We start from the raw sequence: 15,615 nt of genomic DNA, 5'->3' as shown, positions 1-15,615 counted from the left end.
AGGAGAAGGTGTATATATAGAAAATGTGCAGAATCATTTAATGCAGACCATTGTGGAAATGTTAATCCCCCAGAGAGTTTGTGCTGTGTTGCTTTTAGTGTTTTTTGGAGCAAAGTAGGGCTAGAATGAACACTAATGCATGGTGATATAATTAGTTACTGGACACAGGATTGTAACAGGTTGTACTTATACTTACTGATCTTTCTCATTCTATTTTACTTGAATTAAATTTTGGGACAAAAGTATTTATAAGATGCTGAATCTTAGAAATTTTATTCTCATCCATCTTTTTAGTATTCAGACCTTTCTGACCAAGTGTAACATTTAGATTTTTCTTCTTTGTTTGGACACAGTATAAATCTTACCACTATTGGATCCACATATTTAAAAGATATAATATAATGTTAGCTTTCCTAGAAGGCTTCATATACTTATGGAACCAGGTTTACCATGAATAAGAATCTAATTCATTTGAAATAGCTTTTAATCTATATAATTAATAATGACTTTTAAATCACCTCTAGGTATTTTAATATGGTAAAATCTTTAGAATTATGAAATTGCATTTTATGTTTAATATAGATAATATGTTAGGTACTTTGACACTGTAGGATGGGTAATAAAATAAATGTATCCTGAAAAGATATTTTTAAATTCCCATTTTAATCAAGAAAATGTGAGATATTAAGAAATGTATTATATGACTTTTAAGATAAATGTTAAAGCTGCATATACTTTTAAAAATAAAGTTTTAATTATAGAAGTTTTATATTTACAGAAAAATTATGAAGATAGTACAGAGAGTTACCACATACCCCACACCCAGATTTCTCTATTATTAATATTGATATTTATATGGTAGCTATTTTACAATTAATGAATCAGTATTGACGCATTATCACTTTGAAAGTCTGTATTTCATTTCTTCTTCCTTAGATTTCACCTAAAGTCCTTTTTCTGTTCCAAGATCCTGCTCCACAGAGCGTCAGCCACCATGCCTCTTTTCAGGACCTCTCAGCTGGGACAGGTTTGATGGCCTGTGACAGTGGAGACTTTACAGTCCGATTTTTTGTAGGCCATCCCTCTGTTGGGACTGAGTCATGTATTTCTCATCATCAGAACAGGATTGTGTGTTCTGGAGAGGGAAGCCCCAGAAGTTGTGTGTCATTTTCATCATGTCAAGGGCACATGCTAGCAACAGTTGACTGCTGTTGATGCTGACTGAGAATTACCTGACTGAGAATAGGGTGCAATAGTTTTTTCCACTGGAAAGTGACTCCCCTCCCCTTTCCATACAATGCTATTTGAAATCAGTCACTCTGTGCAGCCACAGGCAAGGAGTGGGGAGTTCTGGTCTACCTTCTCAAAGATGGAGTGTCTACACAATGATTGGAATTTTTCTGCATAGGTGAAGTTCAAGAATGAATGAAGTATTTAAAATACTAAATCATAAAGCCCATTGTGATTATTTTGAGCCTTCTCACAATAAATATTTTTTCACTTACTCCCGTTGTACCATGTGCCAGCTTGATGGCGGATACGGTGTTACTGCCACCAAAGGTAAACAGTAGTACATTTTTCAAAAACACTGAAGCTATCCTGTGGAACATTGTCTCCTATGTGACTCTTTGTGGTTATTGGAGTTTATACAGATTTCTGTATTTTTTCTGAGGTAACAAAAAAATCACTTATCAGTGGCTTACTTCAATAAACACCTGACTTGGGTCCATGTAGCTTCTCCTCTGAGACCAGATGATGGAGTAGCCCCCAAGGCTCATGCTGGTCTCATGATGGAGAGCAAGAACAAGTCAGGCTGAGCCCCTTTGCACACTTCTTAGATGTACAAAGTGTCATGTGTGCTCCAGAGTCCAAGTCAGTGAGCCCCACAGGGGCTTAGACCCCCAAGAAGGCCCAGGGCAAGTGACATGAAATGGGCAGAGACATACGAACAGGTTACCCAAGTGAGTGAGGAGCTGGAAACAATAGTCCAACTTTTTATATTTTGTCCAAATGCTTTTGTTTTAGGGTTACATTAAACAGTATGTGTCAGAAAAACCTTCAAAGAAAAAACGTGGCTCAAATGAAGATAGTTTATTTATTCCTCACACATAAAAGTCCAAGGAGCTGGTCCATGATCACTAGAGCACTCCACGTTTCAAGCACTGGAATTCGTGCTACCTTTTCTTTTAGCTCCGTGTGACGCATGGTTTGTGATGGGTGCAGGCAGTAGTATGAAGGAGGAGATAAAGAAAGACATACAATTTTTTTGAGACATGTCTAGAAAAATGCTAAATAACAATTGTATTCACATTTTATTGACCAGAACATAGTCTCATACCTCTACATGAGTGCAATGAAGTTTGGTAAATACATTCTTTATTCCTTGTGTCGCTGTGCTAGCTAAATTTTTTACTAGTATGGAAGAAGTGGAGAAAGACTCTAGAATAAAAACATGCGAATAGGAATTGGACCAATTTTCTTTTCAATTATTCAAATAAAATTTGGGGAGTGAAGGAATGTATGGTAATCTAAAAACACCAGAAGAAAGGCAGGAACAGGTAAAGGAAATCCAGAAAATAATAGTTCAGTATAGTGCAAAATGCAATGAAATAATAACAGATTTTGTTCAGATATGGTTTAAGGATGGAAGTAAGTCCATTATTTAAGAAACTAGGCACAGATTGGGATCTCAAAGAGTTAAATAAAGTTCAGTATTTTTCTATGAAAGTGATGATCCATCTCAGGAATCCCCAGTGAACTAAAAACTGCCCCAAACTTGTTTCACTTCTTATGGGTCTTCATTTTTATTTGTTTTAAGTCAGTCCTTTCCACTGGCATTATAATCAGACTGCTTAGACAGGATCTCCGAGATTCCAGGAGAATGCATCGCGGCTCAAATATTTTCTGAACAAATTAATGGACTTGCAAATTAAACAAGAGAGGAGAAGTTAGGCTGAAAACTATCGTATGCTCTGTGGAGCTAGAGAATTATGGGTGTATTTGGTTCTGTTAAAAAATAAACTGAGGCATATTAAAAAATCTAAGCATTCATTTGAGCAAAAACTTGATTCAAATTGGGCAATATCAACCCAAAAGTTTTTAGGAGCAACCCACCAATGGGAGCTGTTGGAGAGAATTTTACAGAGAAAAGGTGGATACAAAGAAAAGAAATTATTGATTGACTATAGCTTAAAGCTCGATGTGTGTGATTGCTTGAATGTAGCATTTCTATTGCACAACCTGAGGCATTTGATTTTGGATTGTTGACAAAGGTCAGTGCACCATTAGAGCCACCTCAGTCTAAGGGCCTCCTGATTAATTTAACAGTTCTCCCCTTTTGCTCCTCTCTCATATATGAAGATTGCATTAGAGCATGCTCAGTCACCCTCAGAGTTAAGTAACTTGGAGATTATGAGGTGACATCCACGAAATAATTGTTTTTGCTGTTCATCGCATTCACCTTGCTTCTGTTTCTTCAAGCACAGTGAACACATCTGCTGTGCTGCTGGTGGCTATGAGCGTGCATTTTCAACCTGTGAGAGAGATGGCGCACCATGGAGGTACAATGATAGCTGATAGGATAATGCTAAGGGACAGAAGAATGCTCCTCAGCCAGGGCCCCACCAACCAGACCAGTTGACGTCATATAAATCAAAGAATGTACCTGAAGAGGCACCGGCCTGCTTTAGCTACATGGCTTGTCTACTCATTTCTTGTGTTTTGTACAATCCCAGAATGCCAGTCAAGGTACAGCAGGATGCATTTGTTATGGTACCGACTCCTCCTTGTTCAGCCAGTAAGTGATTGGCAGCCATTCTATTATCTAAAACCACTTCAGGAAGAACCTCTCAGGACATTTGTTGTGTGCCATGGCCTTAGCAGTAGATTCACCAATAGTTGTCTTCCTGTGCATTAACAGAGAGAAACCAAGTAGCAAGAAGGCAAAGGAAATAAAGATTTCATGTTCACGACAAAGACCTTGATTTGTGATCTTGAGAGAGCTGCTCACCTCAGGAAGCTGTCTGCTTCTGGGGAGGAACTTCTCACCAGGTGTTGGGGACCCAAGGTTCATGTTCTGGATGATTGGCTGCCTCTGGGCAATGACGAGAACCTGGGGCATACCTTCCAAGGAGGTCCAAAGGCAGTCTTTGTTCTTCGTGATTCCAAGGAAAATTGAAAATGTTAGGTTGAATATTTGTAGCTAGATATTTAAGGAAACTAGAATTTGAGATCCAATTAACATAACAACAACAACAAAAATCCCAAAGACAGTGATCAGGACTACAATCTGATATTTGCAAGGTTTTGTTTAATTTTCTACTAAAATATATTTTTTTCCTTTACAGTCACCTTCATTTCTATCAAAGATAATCAGAGTAAGATGGATTTGTTTGCAAAATAAGTCTGGTCTTAACCCTTATAATTCTTAATTCCTATAGAAAATGAAGGAGTAGGCTATTGTGGACATTAGCATTCTATGGATTGTTAATTTTATAAATGCATTTCATAATTTTTAGAAGTATACTCTTCCTCATACTAGATTTTTCAGTGTGGCACAAAACATGCTTAGCAATTGATCTAAATATGTTTAGGTTTTCTGTGATAGGGAGCCAGAAGTAGATAAACCTGTGTTGATTAGTTAATTGATGTCTTAGTATTTTACTGTCTTTAGAAATGTTCTCAATAGTCAATGGCTTTCCATCATTTGACTTAGCAAATCTCTAAGGCTTCAACTCACCTAAATATTTTTGAAACTGTTTTTAAGTAGACAGCAGACATATTTTATAAAGCCCTCATCATTGCTGAAAAGTTCCTTGATAAACTTTTATTCCACTTACATCTATTTAATTCACTTGTTCATAACAATGATATTCAGATTACTCATGAAATTTCACAAGACATTAAGCAGCTAACCATTATCTTAGAAGTTATTTTTTTTTTCTTGCTGACAAGTTTTCTAACAGAGACAACTTATTTGACTGGTAAACTCAAGTAGAATAAAAGTTGCATATCTGCTTTATGTTAATGCTGACAACTGAGCACATGGCTATTTTAATTAAACCAACAGATTTAAACTGGCTTTTATTCCCTGAAGATTATCCTAGATCACAGGAACTTGAAAAACATTTGGATTAGTTTTTATTTTCTGAGAATATACTTAATTGATATAGTGCTTGTTTGTCTATAAGCCAATTAAATATAGCTCTTTGCAAATTAATTTTTGTAATATCATCTGACGGTAGAATATTACACACTAGAGGCCCAGTGCATGAATTCGTGCACAGTGGGGTCCCTCGGGGTGGCCTATGAGATTGGGCCCCAGCTTGTGCCCCCAAGCTTGCAGCCCCAGGTCACCCCCCCAGCCTTGCAGCCCTGCAGCCCCGCCTGGCACCCCACTGTGGCCTGGTGCCACCCGCTCACCTCCATCATCTTGCCATGGTCCCACTCTCCTCGGGGCCCATCGGGGCCAGCAGTGCCTCCACTGCCACTGGCTGCCATGTTCCACGCCGCCCCCTGGTGGTCAGCACACATCTTAGTGAGCAGTTGAATTCCAGTGGAACTCCCAGGTGAACAATTTGCATATTAGGCTTTTATTATATAGGATCTGTAACATACATAAACATACAGATACAAGCAGAAATCTTAAAGCTTTCATTTAAAAGGTTTAGCTATGATATGGGTATGATAATGCAAAACTCACTAGTTTATACAATAACAATTATTGAGATCCTTTTGTAGTGTGTGTGTGTGTGTGTGTGTGTGTGTGTGTGTGTGTATCACCAGGTCGCTAAAACTGAAGCATTTTACCTGGTGCTTGAGAGTGACACTGCACCCCTGGCGGGTGAACAGAAAGTACTCATTTTCTATCTGTTGGTAAAAAAATAATACTGTAATGATTACTCCAGGCTTAAAGTGTCCTGTGGTTAGACTTACAATTTTTTTTAATGTTTCACCCTTTTGTTTTATTGTTTTACTTTAGAACAAAGTGAATGCAGAAAATTCTAGCATTATACGTCTAGGGCAGGGAGGGGGGATACCATGCCCTTTAGAACAGCAGCAATGAAAGGGTCAAGGGAAATCTGTGCCATGAACGTTTAATACCTCCACTGCTGTGACTTGGGGGGCATTTCCACACTTCTGTGCTATGCAAATGGAGCATTGGGACCATGGTTGAAAAGTTCAGAAACACAAAGAGGAAGAATATATCTCATTTGAAATTTCTGTAGTGACTGTTCTGTGTGATGTTTGGTCCGACTTCATTAGAGTTGGGGGTTATGTCAGTGTTACTGCTCTGCTTTGTAATGAGAGCAGACTAAACTGATTATTTAATAGTTGGAGTGGGCATATAATTTAAAATGCTTGTTAAATTCTCAAGTTCAATGAACAGCATATCAATATGCTAAACAATTTTATTAGACACTGTTACAAAATCATGATCCATGTTTCAGAAATGACCTCATTGAGTCCTTTGTATTAGATGCATTTCAACAGTTTTCCCTTTGCTTCTCTGACAGAGGTATTTGGAAAAATGAGCTCCCCTCATTTCCCCCTTTTCTTTTAAAAGCTGTGATCAGCAAAATGACCATTCTTCTGCTCCCCTGCTTCTGTGGCTGGTAACAGCATGTATAGGATATACAACACATAGGCTTGCTCCAAATTCCTTCCCCAATAGATGAGCCTGCCAAATAGCTTTGACTTTGCAAACACATCCACTGTAGGGAAAATGCCCAATATTAATTATTCTCAAACTTTCAATTGGGGCATCACATATGCGGAATACTGCTCAGGGCCATTTGCCATTCAAAAGACTTCAGATCTCACCCAGCCTCTGCCACTGTTGTAGCAGCAGGAGTAGCACCTTCTCTTCTAACCTCAGCGAAACCTCACAGTTCTGTTTTCCCCATCTTTTACTAAAGCCTGTGATCACATGCTGAGTAAATAATCTAGAGACCATGATTGGCTAGCTTGTCAGGCTTGTTATCCAGACTCCAAACTCCCATGCCTGGATCAGAAACCCGCCTGCTAGCACTCCCAGGTAGGTAGGCTTCCTGACTGCCTCCTGGCCAGGGACCTTAGTCCTGGCTTACACCTCACAGGGCTCCCTGGTAGCACAGTGACTATATTTGGAAGAACTAATTGGTGGTTCTGGCGTCTTTGTTAAGGAAAAGCGACACTTTCTGAAGTTAATAAAAATTTCTCCAGTGACAGCCCTTTATCAGATGTTACAAAACATTGTTTGAACAAATATGCGCTCAGTAGTGGTGGCAGTTCTTCCCTGCTTGTCCCAGCCATCAACATCTCTCCAGATAAAAAGGTAGAAGTTCCTTAAAGGTGTAAAATTTGTTTTTGAATAATGGCAGTTTCTGATAGAAAATTTCTTTTCGAATCAGTAACTCAATTCAATTAGGTTCTGATTTGATTGCATCAGCATTTTTATAATAATAAGTATTATTATAAAACTTCCTAAGCAAGTTTTGATATATATAATTCAAAACAGTACAACCATCTTTTTTATTATATTATTGACTCTTCTGGAGGAAAAAACATTTATCAAATATCACAATTAAGAAAGTGACTGTAATAATTCAGGTGTGACATCCATAAAACCAAAAGAGCCTTTTCTAACAGAATTTTCTCGAGAGAATGAGAGGGGAAGAGAGAGCGTATTACTTGGGGGTAGAAGGTTTCTTAGTAGAATGGAACTTGTTTACTTATCAGTTGAAATTAAGGAACTTTAGTTTCTCAAAATCTGAACTCTCAAACAAGACATACTTTAAAAATTTTGTTTATTGCCCATTTGTAAATGCTAAAACTCATGTATTCTTTTTCAGTGAAAAAAATAAAAGATTAATACAATTTGTTACCTATAGTGCAACACCCATAGGTGACTGGAGAGAGGGACACTCATTTCTCCCTGCTCCATAATCCCCCCAACTCTTCTCAATTCACCCACATAAATGCAAAGCCTAAGTAAAATTGATTAATAACATTAAGACTTTCTGTAAAGGAATTCTGAAGCTAACCTCTATTATGTTATAGTGCTCTCTTACCAAGTATTTTGACAACTTGGGAAAGGAGAAAAGTGTAGCTTATTTATACAAATCTATTTAGTATGGTACTTTTTAGGAGTTTTGTTTTATATTCTGTTTCAAATTTTGTTTTTAAAAAATGAGAGTAGAACATATTAAGTGATTTAATGTAAAAAATTATTTTAATAGCATGCTGCTTAGCCTCCATGTGTTTGAATGTTTTTGAGGGTTTTTACTGTAGTTGATTTCTATTTCATGCCATTGTGATCCAAGAAGATGCTTGATATGACTTCAATCTTCTTGAACTTGTAGAGACTTGTTTTGTGTCCTAACATGTGGTCTATCTTTGAGAATGACCCAGTGCACTTGAGAAGAATGTATACTCTGCAGCTTTGGGGTGAAATGTTCTGTAAATGTCAATTAAACTTAGAGAGAGGCCCACTCATTTCTCCCTGCTCTGTAATCCCCACCGGCTCTTCTCAAGTCACCCACATAGACGCAAAGCCTCTGTAACATACTAGGAGATTGATCAGCACATAGGTGCACCACGGTGCTGGAACACACTGGTTGAATGACTCGTTCTAAACGGAGCAATTGGGGAATGTTTTGTAGTTCAGGATGGTAAAAGCAGCTGGCAGTTTTGGTTATGCCCTTACCAGGGGTGGGCAAACTTTTTGACTCGAGGGCCACAATGGGTTCTTAAACTGGACCGGAGGGCCGGAACAAAAGCATTGATGGAGTGTTTGTGTGAACTAATATAAATTCAAGTAACATCATACATAAAGGGTACGGTCGTTTTTTTTTCTCTCTTAGTTTTATTCATTTCAAACGGGCTGGATCCGGCCCGCAGGCCGTAGTTTGCCCACGGCTGCCTTAGACACTAAGAATTCTTACCAAATTCCCTCTTCCTCCCAGTTCTTTGCAGGCTTTAATGCCATTACATTTCTTAGGAAAACTCAGGTTATAAAAGTATCCAGGAGTCACCTCAGTCTTCCAGGATGACCCCCATATAAAAGATCAAGTTATTGTTCTAGTTCTGCCTCCAGCTGTTTATATGACTTTAGGCCATTCATTTAAACCATGGGGCATCCATTTCCATTTTTGTAAAGGAGCTGGGAAAAAACAAGATGTTCTCTAAGGTCTTATTCAGGATATATATGTATATATACTCGTATATTCACCTTTTAAAATTGGAGGCAAGGCTTTTTCTGGGGTCTTCTCTGCCCTACCAGCCCTTTTCCCTCATGAATTGTTGCATGTTTATGAAATCATAACATCAATGCTCTAGGCCAGTGGTTGGCAAACTCGTTAGTCAACAGAGCCAAATATCAACAGTACAATGATTGAAATTTCTTTTGAGAGCCAAATTTTTTAAACTTAAACTATATATGTAGGTATATTGTTATTAACTTAATTAGGGTACTCCTAAGGCTTAGGAAGAGCCACACTCAAGGGTCCAAAGAGCCGCATGTGGCTCACAAGCCGCAGTTTGCTGACCACTGCTCTAGGCCACTGTTAGCAAGGCTGAGACATACAAGCTAGCTGCTTGCATGGAGGAAAAAGACTTACTGTGGATATGGATGTGTACTTCCTCCTCGGCCTGTGCTATGTGTAAGATCACCTCATACCCAAGGAAAAGCAACAGATAAACCTTAGAATAAAATGGAAGAAGCTGTAATCCTTGGGTTCTGGGAGATTGCTGAGACGCCAACCATGGGGACAGGGCTGAGCTTAGGTCTCAAGGCCACAGCTGCAGATCTGAGTGTAAGAACTCTCCAAGGCAACGGCCCAGTAAAGGACAGATTGCAGACAGCATCGCGGTTAGTTGAGGGATTTTACAGACGCATATTAATGTCAGCTGCCAGCACTCTGTTAGAACACCTGCCTTCTCAGCGGATCAAATGAAAGTGGTTTTAAAGGGCACATAATGGTTAATTGGATATGTTTGGTAAGTAGGTTCCTACTCTAGAGCCACACCCACACACATGCCTGCATGTACCCTCTACTCTTCTCTCTCTCCTGCTTTCTAACTCGAATCTCACATGAAAAGTCTTTATGTTCCCCCCCATGCTATAGTATTTATGATATACTAGAGGCCCGGTGCATGGAATTTGTGCATGAGGGAGGGGTGGTCCTTCAGCCCAACCTGCACCCTCTCCAATCCGGGACCCCTAAGGGGATGGCCAGGGATTGGGCCCAGTTTAGGCCCAGGGATCGGGCCTAAACAGGCAATTGGACATCCCTCTGACAATCCAGGACCTCTGGCTCCTAACTGCTCACCTGACTGTCTGCCCTAACTGCTCTCTCTTGCCAGCCTGATCCCCCTAACTGCCCTCCCCTGCTGCCTGATCCCCCTAACTGTCCTTCCCTGCCAGCCTGGTCACCCCTAACTGCCTCTGCCTCAGCCCCCACCACCGTAGCTTTGTCTGGAAGGATGTCCAATGGTTGTCCGGAAGACATCTGGTCTAGTTAGCATATTACCCTTTTATTAGTATACATGATGTGCTAATAGGCTATTGGGAACATTTTTGAGAATTATGGATGTAAACAGTGAAACAGTGTTTTTTTTATGTTTTTAATGTTATAATTTATGGGCTACTTCAAATAGCCCCATTTTCTTACAAAAAACAAATGAAAAATTAGTATCAAATTACTATATATATAAAAGCCCAAGTGACCAACTGACTGAACGACCAGTCTCTGTGATGTGCACTGACCACCAGGGGGCAGACGCTCAATGCAGGAGCTCCCTCCTGGTGGTCGGTGCGCTCCCACAGCCAACCTCCCAAGGCCCGCTGGCCGCGATTGTGCACAAATTCATGCACAGGGCCTCTAGTATACAATCAACTGATATTGCTTATCCAAATTATTTAATGTTCAAAGAATGATCTGTTGTTTTTTCATAAGTATTTTACATTTTTAGTGTAGCTGTCAGTGAAAACATTAAATTTCCCCATCCAAAGCATAGGATACAAGCTTATTTGTTTTATCTATAGATGTGTACTTAAAGCATTTTCTGGTGACAAGATACTGTTACCAACATACATGGGGCTTTTAATAAACTATGATTTCATTTAATAATGTTTGGACACCATAGGTTATCAGAAAATGGTATTAATGCTCTTTTTCAAACTAACATACATAAAATGTTTCAAATTGCTTTTACATGCAGCTTTTTATTTGATGCATTAAGGTAATTCTTAATTAGAGTTTTCTTGTGACAAAGTTGTGACATTCACAGTTGTGTTTTAAACAAAGTTACCTCATTTATTTAAAACTCATCACAAACTATTATTTGCCAGAAAAAAATGGCCTCTGAATTGACCTGGCCCCGGTACGTGAGAGAGATCCCATTCATGCAGGTGGAGACTCTGAGAAGCCTGTCTCCCTGCATCTGTTTTGAATCGTTCTCTTCTGTCCCTGCCCGGCTCGCTGGGGCTCCCTAAGGTCTCCCAGCCCTGCTCTCCGGCTTCCTTCCCGCGGCCTATTCTTCTCTCCTAGCCCAGATCCCTTTGGATAGATGGTACAGTTTGCTTTTTCCCCATGTTTGTTGTTTATTGTCAAGACCCCTCCTAACTTGTACACTATACAATCAGTGATGTTTTCCCAGTCTCCTTTTCTGAATTGAAATATGAATCTAAATGAAAGTGTCACTTATGGAGCCCTTCCAGTATTATCTTTGCTCAAAAAAAAGACAACAATGCAAAGACCACCCCAATGTGTGCTTCATTCAGATGGTTAATGTCTCTGATGATATAGGTTACCCCCCTCAAAACTAGAACCTGCCTGAGTCTTAAAGACCTTGGGCCCAGAAACCCATCATTCTTGTGCACACCAGAACATTACCACTGAGTCGATTCTTACACAGTTTTAAGTGTTCATTCCTAATGCACTTAATTCCAAATTAATTTGAGAAACAGATCCTTAATTCCTTCTGAAATCCTCTCAAATCCTTTTGGAAACAAGGTCAATATAAATAAGTGCTGACACTATCGAATACGCTTTCATTTCCCACTTATTTTACTTGGAATTTTAAGATTTTCCTTAAAAGAGTGAGTCAAGATGGTTTTATTTCAGGGAGATAGAGCTCTGCCCAGGTCTCTTGTTTTCCTCACCCATCATTCATTTTTAAACAAAGACAAGTTACGCCGTCTACTTAAACCCCAAGGGTGGTGTGTGGGGGATGCCACATCCTCACAGTCCACCTGAGATCCACGCATGCAGGGAGGAGGCCTGAGGTTTCGCTCTCACCAGTTCCTTTAGTGCTATCTGTCCTTCTCCACTCCTCCCCCCTCCCAGGCTATGCCCTTTAGGGGACTGACTAACAGCTGGTGTTACCTGGCCTCCTATGGTGCAAGTCCTGAGACCACTTCTGTCACACTCTGCAGCAGGAATTTTCAATCTTGAGCATCTAAAATCAATACAGTTGGTTAAGTCGCTTTTACTTGTTTATTTTAAACCAGACCGCATAGTATAGAGTAGAATGTAAAGGAACAGACAGGTATGGAACAGAATGGGAAAATATCAGTAGGCAGCTATGCAAGAAAGCTAAGTATTGCTTCATTAAACAGCTATTTCAGTTGCTTACTATCTATATATATATAAAGCCAGCGACCGGAACACCGGAACAACCAGAACGACCGGTCGCTATGACACCCACTGCAGCCAGCGAACCATCCTGATTGTGGGGTGAGGCCAGCTGGCCAACCTCCTGTGTCCCCTCCCCCAGCTGGCCCCACCCTGATCGGCCCACCCCACCCCGATTGGCCTGAAGCCCCTCCTCCCACCAGTCCCGCCCCTGATCCCCCCACCCCAATAGTGGGGGGCTGGCTGGCCAAACTCCTGCAGCCCCTTCCTTCAGCTAGCCCCACCCCCAAAAGGCCCCCACCACACCAATGGACCCGCAGTCCCCCCCTAGCCAGCCCAGCCCCTGATCGCGACCCCTTACACGAATAGGGGGTGGGGCTGGCCGGCCAACCTCTTGAGCCCTTCCCCCCACCTCGCCCCACCGCAGATTGGCCCCCCACCCTGATCAGGAGCAGGGCTGGCCGGCCAACCACCTGTGGCCCCTCCCCCGAGCCAGTCCCATCCCTAATGGGCCCCCACTACCCTGATTGGCCTGCAGCCCCTCCCCAAGCAAGCTCCACCCCTGATTGGCCCCCCCTACTCCAATCAGGGATGGGGCTGGCCGGCCAACCTCCCACAGCCCCTCCCTCAGCCGCTGATCCCCAATCGGCCCCCCACACTCCATTCGTGGGCGGGGCCCACCGGGCAATCGCCCTTGGCCTCTCCCCATAGCCGGCCTGGCCTTGATCGGGCCCTGATCAGGGCAGGCCCGCTGGCCAACCTCCCACCATCTCCTCCTCCCAATCCATCCCTTTTGGGGCCTGGCCGGCCGGACCCCACCTGTGCACGAATTCATGCACTGGGTCTCTAGTCTATAATAATGTATGTATTATGTGGTCAACAAAGAACATGCCATTGCCTGAGTTTAGAAATTCTTAACCAGAAATCTATGGTGTGGGTTTTAAAGTTTTGCATAAACCTCTTGAAAGTCAATATATAGTTGTACATATGTGTGTATTTTTGTCTATATAAATATATATATGTTTAAAGGTAATTTGTTTTGAGGGGTGAAGTGATAGCTCCCATCAGGCTTTCAAACTGGGCTTATAACTCAGGTTAGGAGCCTTATCTTTAGGAGGAGGAATTCTCATGAGAAAACTCTGTGCATTGGTGATCCCCAAAAGAGAACCAATTAACAGCCAGTTTTATCTTTTCTTTCACACCAGGGAAAGTCATATTTTGTTGGTTTGTTTGTGAGGATTATTGATCTTGAAAAAAATAGATGAATTTAATTCAGTTATAGAAAAGGAAAAAGGCAATGCCTTCCTTGTCTCTTAAAATTCACTCAATAAAAGCATCTGTTTGATATCATTCATGTCCAGGCCATCTCTCTAAACCCCAGAGATTGCAGATTCATAATGAACATTCATTCACAAAGTCTTAGCTGCCGGGCTTAGTTCTGGTTGATTTCACAAGGTTGTTTTATTTAGCCCTACACAAACCTTGGGAGGAGGTGTTATTATCCTTGTACAAGGATAGGGGCTCAGAGAATGTTAGAGATATATAGGATGCCCCCCCCCAAATGTATACACACACTTTGAATAATTATAAAGGTGGTGTTTATTAAAATACATTTCATTTTCAAAGTTGAGTTATCAGCTGTTAAAGTGTGTATACGCTTTTTTGGGACACCCTGTATATAAAGTAAGTTGCTTCATAAATGACAGAGCTAGCACTGGAACATGTTCTCTGATTCTAAGTTGACTAGTTTTCCTGGGATGCATGAGAAATGGATGGGTTTCTGCCTGTCACTGTGCTTGCCCATGTTTCTTACATTCCCTGTTCAAGTTGTAACGAGTACCGTTGGGTCAGCAGCCACTCCACTTCCTAAACCACCTTCAGTTTATCATTAATATGTTGCCCATATTAGCACACTCTGAATATAAAAAGGTGCTTTACTCATGATTCCCGCAAACCAGGTTACACAGTGACCTAACATGCCATTGGCCAGTCTGGTTCTCCCCGGGACATCTTAGAGCTAGAAGAACAGAGAATTTGTATTTGCATTTTCCGTTTTACCCTATAAACAATTCACTTTCTATTTGTGAGCTGGTCTGTATAATTCTACCATAATTTTCTATTAGTGAGGAATGTCCTGGTTTTACTGTAGGCGTCTTAGTTAAGTGAAGTTCAGGAATGTGGAAGGAATTGAGCTACAAATATATGTCTGACTCTGGGGTGTGGTCATCAGATCCAAGACCCATTCCCGCTTTCAACATCGATGGTGCAAGAAAGTATTGAAGAAGAAGAATTAGGAGTTACATGTACTTTTCTTCATTGGTTACGAGGATAAACACTATGATACCGGAAATAATTCTTTTCTGGAGTACAAAGATGTAGGCTTAAATCTTGGCTATACGATTCAATAACTGTGAAACTTCGGACAAACTAATTTGTCTCTACACCTGAGTTTTCTTATATCCAAAAAGATTATATTGTTCTCTGCTCTGCCCTCCTCACAGGAATGCTGTAAATACAAAGAAAGATAATATGCAAGTGCTTTGGAGACTGTACTTAAAAAGGTATCTATGTATGTACAAAGTATGTATGTATATATTTACATGTAAATTTTTTCATGTTTATATTTCCACATACATTAAAGTGTATATTATTTTCTTTTAATATAGTTTTAATCAACACATTTTATAATTTTAAAATAAATATACATACAAAACTTTCTACATCCTTAAAATAACAATTAAGAAAACATAAAGGACAGTGAATTATTACTTCATAGGGCTGTTTCCCAAGTGTCCTGAAGATGGCACAGTAGGTACACTTTGGCACAGATATTATTAAGTGGTTATAAGAAAAATATATATGAGGTTAAAACACTACATTTAAGCAAGCCTTTTCCAAGTTTGTGGAAGAAAATTTCTGAGCCTTTTAAATAAAGCCCGTTGTTTTAATGTTACAAGAGTGACTTGCTTCATTGTGCCTTAAGGAGCGGTACAAGCAG

The sequence above is a fragment of the Myotis lucifugus genome, unplaced genomic scaffold (assembly GCF_000147115.1).
Source record: "Myotis lucifugus unplaced genomic scaffold, Myoluc2.0 scaffold_309, whole genome shotgun sequence".
In the NCBI taxonomy this organism is placed as follows: domain Eukaryota; kingdom Metazoa; phylum Chordata; class Mammalia; order Chiroptera; family Vespertilionidae; genus Myotis; species Myotis lucifugus.
The sequence above is the reverse complement of the archived record's forward strand: the minus strand, read 5'-3'. Positions refer to the sequence as shown.